Consider the following 12,932-nt stretch of genomic DNA (forward strand, 5'->3'; position numbering starts at 1 on the left):
CCTAGCGATATCCTTCTGCCAGTTGCAGAGTTATTAAACAAATGCAGAATTTAAGCATCAATCAGCTTTGACTGATATTGTTATCTGCACAAACAGCCTCTGCAGTGTCAACCCTCTTGCATTTGGAGTCAGTGCTGTAGTGTGGGCTTACTGCACACTTGGGTCCAACCTACCAAAGCTGGTGGACATGCTGAACTGTGTTGGAAGCCTCAGTGACATCAACTGGACAAACCATCTGCTTGAGGTACACCTGTGTTGTTACCAGAGGCTTTTGTGTCAGAATAGGCTGCTTTGGTTATTTACTCAAGAAAGCACAAGAATCCCAAGCTTTCACAAAGCTGTTAGAGGAGAAAGGGCTTTTGCCCCTAGAAGAGCAAGTGTAACCCCAATGCCTGTTTTTCAACAAACTTGCTTCCTTACCCTGTACAAATTATGCAACTTCTGTCATGCTTCCCATATGCCAAAACAGGAATAATACCATTTTCTACAGCAGAGAATATGGAAACAAGTATATTAAAATATTGTGATATGCTTAGATACTACAGTGATATAGACCACAGAAATACCTAAGGTAGATGACTTGTCTAAGATGTTTCTTCCTGAGCCTTAATATAGTCAAAGGAAGTGTTGGTATGTTTAGGTATAAACTCTCCTGCACCAATTTCTTATCAGTCACACCTGAATTTAGACTATATTAAATTGAAAAAAATCACCTATGATGACCATGGTGATTGTCTATTTGTACAGATTTGCTCACTTTTATACCCACAAAATTCATGTACAAAAAACCTAAAAGGAAACCAGGAAAACACATGCTGGATTTTCGTTCTACTGCACTGTCAGGCTTTATAGGAAGGGTCTGAGCTGTGGTTTTTCTGTTTCCTTAAATAACTGAGAAATGCTTTAGGCTCACATTTTATAAAAGTCAATGTACAAGGGCAGACAAAGTGTCCAAGTGCCACATCCTCACACCATTAGCATCCCCATGTGCCACCCATGTGATTCTGACTGTGAGGCTCATGCTCCTCCCCATCTCCCTGCAGCTGAGTCCAGGCCTGCAATTTTCACTAAGTTTCATTTACATTTTAAATATAGAAATCTATTTTATTGAGAAGATAACAATGACAGCCAATCTTGGCAGGGGATTTCCAGTGGTTAAGACATTAGGCAGGACATGTAACGAGTGACTATGCAAAGAACAATGGGACCTATGGGCAGAAGACTTCTTACAACAGTCATTTTCACCTACTGAAAACATGACAATTGCTCCAGTTCAGGAGGGTGAGAATATATACTTTATGGAATAAAGCTTTAATTTCTTTATTTTGTTATTCTGCAAATCACTTCCCTTGTATTTCCTTTTAATTAAAAACATATGCCCTGTTTTCTTCCTCCCTGTAATGTTTCCATTCATAATTGTCCAGCACGTGTGGTTTGACCAGGGACCTCACACGGTTCCACATCACAAGATAAGTGATACAGCTACTTAAGTCATTAAAGAAAGGCATTTGAAAGACTGAGCATGTCGAAGAGAAGTGATTTAGAGAAGACCATCCACACTAAGGCACACTGCAGTTCTGAATTTCTACTTGAAAATAATAGGTCACCCCCTCATATTTTTCTGAAGAAGCTCTGCATCCAGCTTTCCATAGTCAATGTGCACTTTGCCATTAAATGTTCTAGTGTGCAGCAGTCCTGATTAAAAAAGACAGCTGTTTATCTCACTCACTCTTTCTGTTGGCAGTAACCACAGATAATATTATTCTTTACATTTCCTAAAGGTGTGTTTTCTCTCCCTACACAAACATACCCACTGGCATATGCACCCACACCGAGAACTGACACACACAGGGGCTTGTTTTCTCCATGCTGTGCAGATAAGTGCTTTGATAAATCTGGACATCTTAGAATGAGTTATTTTCCCAACATTTCCTGCTGCTTTTTAGCTTGAGGACTAGTGGATGCTTATTTTCTAAGGTGACTCTTTTTCCTTTTTTCCCTCACTGCACTTCTTTCATAACCCAACTGAAAAAAAATTGGTTAGCAAAAATAATCTAGCTTCTGGATTCCTTTTCTAAAAAGGAGAATGATTCTTCTTCTCATGCATGTTGCGTAGTTCTCATATTAGCAACTGTTGAGGTTTTAACACCAAGACCCTGCAGGAACAGTACAGGGCTCAGGGGAGGCTAATCGCTGAAGCCCACCACTTATTACTCACACAACTGAGAAATGTTAAGCTGCAAATTCCTATTTGCATTAGCAAGATTAGCAACTTTGAGAGTCCAAAGAAGTGTGCTAAAAAGGGTTAGAAGGTCACTAACATTATCTGAAAGTCACTTCAGAGACTATGTCAATCTCCTAAGCAATATAAATTCTTAGCTGTGAAGGCACTACACACAATTTACAGAATCAATGGACTGTGGTAACCACAACAGCTTCTGTTTTAATAATTTGGTCCTTCTCTGGCATTCTCACTGCACTCGGATCAGATAGTTGGGATTTCGAGAAGGTTTGTATTGTTTGCAAGTCCCACAAGAAAGAAAACATTTCTGAGGCATTTTACTCTGTTTCCCTAGCAGAAAAAACAGATTAAAAGTACCATCAGTAGATTGGTCTGACCCTGTGATTATCTCCTGTAACATCAGGAGAAAACTAAAAGCCCCAAACTGCTCCCCCCACTGTAGACACCTCTACTTTCTCTTTACACTTCATCTCTTAAATCAAGTCTTCTGTAAGTGCAACAACCCCCAAAAGTCATGCTAGGACTTATGCACACAGATTCTCAGACTCATGCTGGGAGTTGGACTGGTGGTTTAGATGTTTTAATCAAACAGACATCAAAATCTCTGAGCTTGAGCTTCTGAATAACCCTTGCTCAGTGTCTTCCCAAGATCTTGACAAGTGTCAAAGTCAGGAGGGAAATAAACTCTTTGCAATTTCCAGACAAGCAGCTCCAGTGGGATGGTAAGGACTATGCACAGCACCTCGATCTGATACACCAAGTGTCACAGGGGACATGCATGTAACTTGCCCAGTGGGCCATACTGTGAGCAGTAAATGGAAGTAGGAAGAATAGCTGGTGAGCCATGAGGGTGAGAGACAATTAGGTGGCAACACTGGCTAAACACAAATCTCTGAATCTCTCTTTGCTAATATGCCTCTGCAGGTAATAGCGTAAACTCAAGAAAGCCTCAGCTCAGTTTTCACATAGCTCTGTAGGACTATTATAAAAATCCTTATTCAATGTATTTTAACTATACTGGAGAACACAACAAAGAGACAGTATAAAGCATCACCACACACCTGAATATATGAATTACGACTATAATGAATTATGAATTAAGACTGCTATTATGTAGTCTTCCTTTGATTGATGTGATCAGATCTATGCTCATCGCTGATTCTAACTTGACTCCTCATAATGGGACATCTTTGCTGTTGTTGAAAGAAGAACTTCAAAAAAAGCTTGCTCTAGCTCATCCTAACAGGATACATGCTTGGTTTTTAGCTATAAAATCTAGGTAATAACAAAAATCACATGGAGATGAGAGTTGATGGCCATTTTTGTATTGTGGAATGAAAGACAATGTGCAAACAAAATGTAGTGGAGGAGGAGGAGGAGGATGCTTTTTGGAACAACTGATGTGATCTTGCCACATGCTTCAGTCCTAACAAGAACGCTCTGAGCAGGTGAGAAGGTGAGTGGATGAAGTGAGAAAGCTCTGAGAAACCAGGGCAGAGAAGCCACCATAATTTACTAAATGTGTTAGAACAAACACTACCTGCACCTGTACTGAACAGCTAACAACACCTCACAAACTGTACCAATAAAAGCCCTGATGCTGCAAGCGACTCCACTCTAATCAATAAGTCTTTTTTTCCTCAAAGCATTAGCTCAGTCAAAACCTGCAAAGTGAGAAAAATGAAGGGTGTGAAGCAGGGGGTCAACTCACGAATGACTCTGCTCTCGAAGTCTGGCTGAGGCTCAGAATGGCATTACAGTTAAAATGAAAGGAAAATGGCCTACAGGATTGGTAATAAATTCAAACTCTGACGTGCCTTGTTCTGCTCTACTCCTGCTGGCTGGTTCCATCTCAATAAATACTAATTTGCTCTCTCTCACACCCACAAACACTCTGGGGAAATTACTTATTGCACGAGAAAACAGTGTCTCTACCCAGCTCAGGACCCGACACAGAACTTCTTAAGGAGACCCGAAATATTCTCCTTCACACCAATGGGCCTTTGATCTGTTTCTCCACACCACCACCGGTGAGTCCTTGAAACCACCTCTCTGCTATCTATGGGCACGTGATTTAAACAGCACCAGGGTTGTGCCATACCTGAGCTGGCTGCCAAGGAAACCAGACCTTTTTTCCCAGTGTTTATACTGCCTCAGGTCCCGTCTTTGGATACCTTTGCATCACCATTCTCAACCAAGTGCTAGAAAAGGTTAACAGAATGACTTTGGCATGATGCAAATACCTAACAGGGTTTTTGAGGAGGAACTAGATGCATCCAGCCAGCTCAGATTGCTGATAAAATGTGCTCTTATCTTATTGCTAAAGACCATGTAGATAGAGCCCGGCACTGCTTTGATGCCAGTCAGACTCAATTTGCAGTGTTTTCCAGCTCTCGTATTTATACGGCGACTTTCAGATTATATTTTTTTTTCTTAAAAATCACAGCTGGTGGATTATATCAGTGTATAAGCACCTCAGCTTCTACATACGCATTTGTTTTGAAAGGTATGTCTAAGCTTTAGGGCTGTGGAGAAAAAGCTTGTGAGTATAACAAATACCAGAAACTATCATGTTTATAACTTTAAATACTACTTTTGTAGGGTCTATTCATGATTTGTCACTCCTGTGCAATGCTGAGTTGATGTCAGGCAGGAAAGCAGCACTGCTGGAACAGCTCACCCTTGTGCATGGCCCTGTGCTGAGCTCACCCACACCTTGTGCTGAAGGCTCTGCTTCTGCCCTGGATACAGTCTCATTAGTGCAAGAAAACAGTGCCTGGGAGTGCTCTGAGTTCAGTAAATAACTAGTACAAAAACTGTTTCGCAATATACCTAAACACTGCTGCTCTCTCTAGCGCTCTCTTTATTTTTTACCTTGTCTTGCTTCCTGTCATGCCTTCCTTCTTGTTCTCTTGTCGCTTCTTCCCCTTTCCCACCACCCCCAGTTTTTCAGTGGCACTTTCCCTACCTGAGGGCCCAGGCTGGAGCAGCTCTGGCAGCCCTGCAGATGGGGTGCTGCTGCTGTGAGGAGAGGCACGGGCTCATGCAATGCCGTGGGCTCCTCGCTTCGTGCAGCTCAGCATCTCAGAAACCTTGGGAGCCTTCTCCAGCTGCCATCTGGAGACTTGAAGGTCTCTCTTGGTGAGCTGAGCAGCATTGACACCCTCATTTATTGTGGTTAAAAGTGGATGGGATGGGAATGGTTTCACAGGAGCAGCTCTCCTCCTCTGTGTGACTGCAGTTCTCTCCTATCAGCAGGTGCAACTGGAGGTCTCCTACAGCACCTGTGTCTGAAGCCAGGACGTGGCCCCTCCCCAGAACTCTGCAGGGACTTGTCTGCATTTGTACAACTGTGGCCAGGAGGGAACGAATTCAACTCTTACTCAAAGTTTATTTATTATAAATAAACACCACTTGCTTGTTTCTGTCTCATGCATATTCCTGCTGCTCCCACAGTGCATTTGATAAAAAATTAAATACGATTAGTCGAGGCCAGTTTCTCCTAGCAAATGTCTCTAATGGTGTTTCAAAAGGAATGGCTCATTGAATAAAACCCTATTGTAAGCCTTCTGAATGCTGACATAAAACAGCTGCGATTATTGCACCATTGCGCTGTCCCCCTACAAAATTTGATGTTTGCCTGGTGCATGTGGGATGCCAACTTTGCAGATTTATGAAGGTGCACAATGACCAGCATTGACAGTATTTGCCAGTTTGAGGAAGAGGAGGTTCATTTACGTTTGCCAAGAACTTCCCATCATAAACATCTTTGAGTAAAAAGTCAAATAGCACATGGGTACTAGTCATCTCTGCCTTGCATTAATTTAATTTTAAAGAGAAATAACTTTCTTGCAGGAGAATTTTCAAGATATAGATACATCTTTTTGTAAAAACATGCCTGCGATGCTGCCAAAGCTTTTGTGGCATCAGTCCCCGCTCTCATGTATTTCAATATGCCCAACAGCATGAACAAAACAACCAAGTGGACATGGCCACAGCTGGAAGGATGCAATGTGATGGGTCACCAATCAAGGCCACTATTAAAGAGCCTGGAAGGAGATTACTATAGTCCTAATTGCAATGACCAGAAGATTTTTCAGGATCAAGGGGAAATGAAAAAAGATGACGTCTGATTCCTCCCTCAGGTTGACTTGCCCAGCCACACAGATCACTGAACCTCAGCACTGTGTCAAGGTAGATAGGAAGCTGCAGTGCAGGAGAGCACCCAATGTCTTAACGCTTTTCTTATTTGTCAGAAAATGGCCATCAAAGGCTGAAGGAGAGTCAAGTGTGAGCTCCTTCTGGACGGCTGCTCCTGTGTGCAGAAGGAAGCAGAGTAGCCCAGGCCTGAAACCCCCTTCATCCCCTCTGTGGACCACCAAACATCCTCTCCCTGCAGACCTGCAAAACCTCTGGCACCTTCAGGCTCTACTGAAAAGCAGGGACTGGTTCTGGTCCCTCCTCTTCCTCTTTTATGTCTGTGCAGAAGCTGCATCCCACACCGCCTCAAACAGTAGCTTACTGCTGGATACCTTGTGCTTGCGGCACTAAACACACAATGCAAAGATCATTTGATAGATGGAACATATGGACTGCATACAAGCTGTAACATGGCACTTACAGAAAACTCTATCAAGAAACAATGCATTACATAGGGGTTCAGTTAGAAGAATATGAGGCAGCAGTGCCGCCTTCTGTAGGGAAAGATGCTACAGTTGGACATAAACCACGGAAATTACTGGTCTGTGCTTTCCCTGACCACTGTCAAGAATTCATGTACCACTTGATGTTCAAAGCACTCTCATTCACTACTCTAGGCAGAGAGGAACCTGCATCACCGACTTTATAGAAATTCAGGGGAAAAAAAAAAGAAAAAAGGAAGGATCCAACCCATGGTTTCGCAAAAGCTACAACAAGCAAGTCCCAAATGGGTGATGTGACTTTCCAGGGCTTTCCACACTGAAAGGGTGCTTTTGCCAGCTTCCTACCTGGTGGAAAGATTAACAGAAGACTTGAATCTGAACCTTCACAGCTACTTATCTTTCAAGAAACAGAATGAAAGGAACAAAGATAAAACCTAAAAGAGCTGTCTAGCATTCACTTGGTGACTACTTCAGTTTTAAGATCTTTGTCACTTTGCTATTGATTTAAGTCTGTGTATCCTTTTGAATATTAGTATGGCTAGCAAGATAGCAACATCATACATAAAAATGTTCTTTATTCCAGAACAGATGAAACTCCCAGTGGTAAAAGAAGATTTAGGTATCTCTGAAGATTTCTTATCTCTGTGCAACATAACTCTCTAATGGTTCAGTGCCTTGGAGGGTCATCTGAGATCACTTATCACATAAATCAAATAGGTGGCAGGCTATAAGAATGGAAGCCTATAGCAATTTCATGTCTTTGCTTGCAGACATCAAATCTATCTTTTAGGCAGACTATAGAGGAGATAATATGCCACTTCATTTAAGCCACTGAAGAAGCCCAAATCTGGGTATTAACCAATTTTAGGAAGCTGCTCCTAGTCCTGACTGCATCACAATTATCTTGGGAAATGACTGGTTTAAATCCTAAAATGTGGACTGCAGACACTAGTCCTGGTTTTAATTTATACTAAAGCTTCTGTAAATCACTCTGGCAATGGAAGGGAGTGTCAGAGCAAGTGAAAGTCCAATTTAGTTTATGTCCCATTTACATAATCAGCGTGGTGTAAAGTGGCTCTACTCTAAAAATTACTTGGGTTTACCTTTCACTGAATTCAACAAGAGGAACACAGTTTTCTTCTCCCACTCCACTTTTCTTCCATGTTATACTCCTTTCTGTTTATTCCTGTGGTGCTAATGCAGGTTACACACAGCTAACTGAGAACTGGAGCTGCCCTGGAGCTCAGAAGTCAAGAAGATGAGTGCCAAGCTCCTGTTCAGTAATGGGGTCTCGCAAGGAGGCAGCTCAGTTGGATGCCAAAACTGACAGCCAAAACCCATGTTCAGCCAGGCTGTACCCTCGTGGTTGGGAGCCAAAATAGATGGCTTCTTATCTGCCTCTTCCTCCACCAGTTCAGTGGTCACTCTGAATCCAGAGGATCCCCAATCCCCCTTCACAGCTCCTGCCCCACAAGAATTTAAAATTTCTGCAGTAGCACTCCCTGGTCTGCAATTGTCACCCCGAGCTCATCGTCTAAACTTGTACAACCAGGGCTCATCCCAGGGTTTGCTCCTTTTATTGTCATAATTCCCTAAAAGAAAAAAAAAAAAGAAGAAAATATGTTTCAGAGCTGGTTGTAAAGACATCCCTCCTGACGTGTGCAAAGGTATTACTGCCTTCCCAAGGCAGTAGCTAACTACTCCTTGGGTCTCTGCCACAGCTCGGGGTGAACAGGAGTGCTTGCACCTAAAGAACTTGCCAGAAGCTAAGATGAATGCAGCTGCAAAGTCTCCAAGTCCTGCAGGAGGAGATGCAATATTTATGCAACACAGATCCTATCTTTTATATAGCTCTACTCTTCAACAAACATGAAAACATATGGCATCAGTTAATTCCATGAAAATATCTGGTTGTATGACAACTTTTCAGGACAAATGGGAAACAAAACAATCAAACCATTTTTTTCCCCTTCTATTTCCATTATTAGTGGGCAGGTTGAGGCATACCATGAGCAGCACCATTACTGGCTTACAGTACTCCTTGGTTTATGGAGTGGAATAGTCACGTCCATTGCACAAAAGCCGTGAGAAATACCGGCAGCACTGCTGACAGCCTCAGCAGAAAGGCAAGGGAGTTCACGAATCAGTAGCACAGTCACTGCTGGAAGGGTGGCAAGGATTTAGGAGAAGGAGCCTCCTGGACCAGGTCTGTGGATAAAATGAGGATCTAATTTTGTGCTGTCACTCAGAATTTACGTGACTGGGAGGAAAAGCCTCCCAGACCTCCACTAACAGGACAAACAGGTTGAGTGTGACACATCAAACTCAGCCTTGATACGAGCAGCGGAAAAGCATGGATTTGAATCCATTTACACCAGAACAATGTTGCCCTTCTGAGTATAATTTTACAGATGTGTTTATGATATAGGGGAAGCCATATGGCAGAAAAGGTTTAAACATTTAATCTCACTTAGCTTCAATATACTGCATATACAGAAAATTGGAAGCCCAGCAGGAAAATGCCAGATTTCATTCTCACTTAGTTGTGATTAACCTTTATGAGCTCGCTCAGAGTTTTGTCACCTGCGAAGTCATTTGGGGCAGGCAGGCTGCAAGAGCCCCGACTTGCTGCTTTGGCCAAGGTGCTACCTCTGCTGAGCTAGAGCTCTCCAAAGGCTGTGCTGCCCAAAATGTAGGCCTCCCTGGCCCAAAAGGCAGTGCACCCTGCCCCATAGCTTCCCTGAGTACGGAAAGTGCAGAAGGGATCATCAGGCAGAGAATGACCTGGAGGGACTCTTCTCCTCCTACAGCTGGGCTTCCCTGCGTCACTCAGCTGGGTCCAGTTGAGAGCAGCCTTACACCAGCAGACAGACACAAGGCAAAGAGCTGATACGTTCCACACTTTGCAAATATGCTCTTTCTCATTAATACTGATTCCCACACACAAACACTTTAGCTATATCCACTGATTGCATTACCATTGCAGAAGTGTAATTAACAAATTAAAAGGGAGGATTGTGATTCAGTTTAATTTGGGGAAAATCTTTAAATAAATAAAATTAAAAAAAAAGGAGTCTGATGAGTCTGATGTTTGAGGATCATTCCTCTGTGCTATTCATTTTAGTGCCTAGGACATGCTCTAAGAGAAGTGTTTTCATCAAAACAAACATGTCCTGAGTATGCTGCAGTACTGGCATACATGGGTCCTTCGAGAAGCAACTAGGCAAAAAACACATGAAAGAAATCCTGACAGATGCTAAACCAAATACTAGATTGCAAATGAAGGTGTACCATCATGAAGAGAGGAAGGGGTAAAACACCAGTTGGAAGCTGCTCAGACTGATCTGAAACTACCAGCTTATTTACAAAATCTTATGAAAAGCAACAGAGAACATGCACACCATCAACACACACATATTTGTGGAAGGAGGAAATGTAGAAAATCCCCCATACTTACTGCCCTTCCAAATCCTTGTATGATAAAATAAGCCAGTTCCACTAAGTAAATCAATGTTTGCAAGAGCAGTCAAAACTCCTGAGCCAAAGTTTGACTGCATTTCTCTCCTAACACCAGCTGAGCACACTTGGAAGAATGGTTGCAAAATGATACGTACTTCCCCTCACATTTCCTACAAAAAACACCTTTCAGGTGATCTAATATTATGAGAAACCATAATCATTAAGGATTGATCATGCTAATATAATTTTCTGGATGGCTTATTAACCTACTAAGACATGTTTTTCTCTACTTCCCTTCATTAGCGACAGCAATAATTAGGTAAGGACAGAGTAGCAGAATTGATCATATGCTACTGCCGAAGGGGACAGAGAATGTATCATGGACATTTAGCATAATGTTCTCCAAACTCGAGATGCATTAATTTTATTTAGTACCACAGTTATTTTCTGTCTTTGATAGAAGGAATCTGTTAGTGTAGATATTGTATAACAGGAGCTTATTTTTCTCTTATTCGAAAATGGAATTTTCTTTTTTCTTTAAAGTTCATAACACAAAACGAGATGAGACAAGAAAACATCACCCTCTCAAGTCATCCTTTCCTTTTTTTCAGTCTCCTCATGAAAGCGGCACTTTAAAAGCAGAACAGCTGCAGAGCTCTGGCTAGGAAGCAAAGAAGTGAGTTATACTGTCACCTCCCGGACAATAATCCCCAGAGACACTTTCCTCATTTTTTTGGGTCAGCTTCAGACAGCCTTCCCGCTTCCTGCCACCCCTGGTCACCAGAACAAAGCATCTGTAGCTGACATTTAGGTGGCTCTACTTAGAATATGTGTATACTTACATATACAAATTGTATACATTTGCAGCAATGACCAAATAGCTGCACTCTCAGCCCATATTAAGATCAGCAACATCAGCAGCAGAAGCACCACTAACGTGTGGGCTGGAGGATGAAGGAGCAGCCACACGAAGTGTCGGTGCCTGTGTGCTGCCCATCACCCTCCTCATCTGTGACCCCAGTGCCACGGCCTCAACCCACACAGCAGCTGCCTTGACCCTTGAAACAGAAACTGCCAGTTAAGTGATGACCCTGCCACATCTGTGATGTGCTGAGGTAGGGACCAGTGTCAACCGTGATGGGGGCTGCCTCAAGCTCACAGCTCCACTAGACCTGCAGCAGTAACTTCCCCACAGCATCCTGCCAGTGCGGGAAGCGCGTATAAATGTGAGAGCGACAAAGGCATCGCAGCAATAGCGAATTTTACATATTTTTTAAAAACTGTGAGCAACCGGCTTTCCCTAAGCTCTCCCCCCCATGTGAGCAGTAGGCAGCTTTCTGTAGATAAAATGCATTACAGGGAGCTGAAAAGAGTTGACATTACAAACTTGGCACTCTGATGGCATGCTGTACAAACAGGGAAAGGGAGGATCTGCCAAAGCGAGAGCCAGAGATAATATAAAAAGCATAAACCCAGCATATTGACCTTATTTAAGTCCAAACAGCGTAACACTAGGATACTTAATGCAAAAATGTCAAAAATATTCTTTATTCTACACACACATTAATGTTTCTTTAAATACACAATTCACTTGATATCTGCAATCCCCTCCCTACAGATGCAAAATCCAAAATAATGATTATATCAGTCATTGCTTAATACATTCAACTGTGGCCCTGATTTTCATGCATGAATGGTCATTTACATATCATTACCCATCATGCCATCCACTCAGATTTTTCTTTCTAAACAGAGTAATATATTTAAAGTTGTCATTTTAAAACAAAAATGTGTAAAAAATGGACTTTCATTGCTCATTATCTTATCTGTGCTCTTAGCAGCTAATAGACTGGAATATTAAAGTGCAAAATTCTCAGTTTGTGTGACAACTGTCACAGTGAGAAGATCTTACAGAAGAGACAATTACCAAGGGATTTTTCTTAAATTTGGAAACACAGATAAATATGAACAGAAAAGCTGAAGCAAACCAATCAGGAGCAAAACAGCAATTATAGTACATTCTTCTATTTTTCTAACACAAGTCCTTGTTGGGGGCAAAGCTAGTTCCATGTTAGGAAAATCACTGCAGACATGAAGTGCAGTTAGAAGCTTTGCATGAATAAATTACAATTTTTTAATTAATATTGCCCATGCCCACAATAGAGGAAGGATTTTTTTCCCCTCCTCCTGCCACTTTTAAAGTAATTTTCTGCTATGTTTAATTAGGAAATTTCTCTACAGAAGGGAATGTGATAGAAGATTAATTCTCTATTTTCTCACCCACTGTGTCAGTAGACTCAAGTGGACACTATAAACCCCAGTTAAATATGATGAGGATGATCAAGTACGGAGCTCCTTTCAAGAGGTCGCGTCCGCCGACTGTAGATCTCATTTCAAAACAATAGAAATGAGTTAGAAAATGGTATCTCTCCGTGGTGCAGCGCCACAAAGGAACAATTACAAGTGCTTCATGGCGCGAGGGTTCACCACGCCGGCTGAGAGGGTTCGCTATCGCGGCTAATGACACCAAACGCCGCCGAGTGAGAAATAGCATTTCCACAGCCATTGCTGTTTTGGGTCTGTTTCTC

The 12,932-nt window shown here is 42.2% G+C and overlaps 1 protein-coding gene across 1 annotated transcript in view; it reads right to left on the minus strand.

Annotated features, from left to right (window-relative positions):
- The window catches only part of TMEFF2 (transmembrane protein with EGF like and two follistatin like domains 2), a 128,945-nt gene that overhangs the window by 55,722 nt on the left and 60,291 nt on the right, over positions 1-12,932 (minus strand). The gene's annotated exons all lie outside the window — the stretch shown is intronic.

This window comes from Neopelma chrysocephalum, unplaced genomic scaffold (genome assembly GCF_003984885.1).
Source record: "Neopelma chrysocephalum unplaced genomic scaffold, ASM398488v2 Primary Assembly neopelma1_44, whole genome shotgun sequence".
NCBI lineage: Eukaryota > Metazoa > Chordata > Aves > Passeriformes > Pipridae > Neopelma > Neopelma chrysocephalum.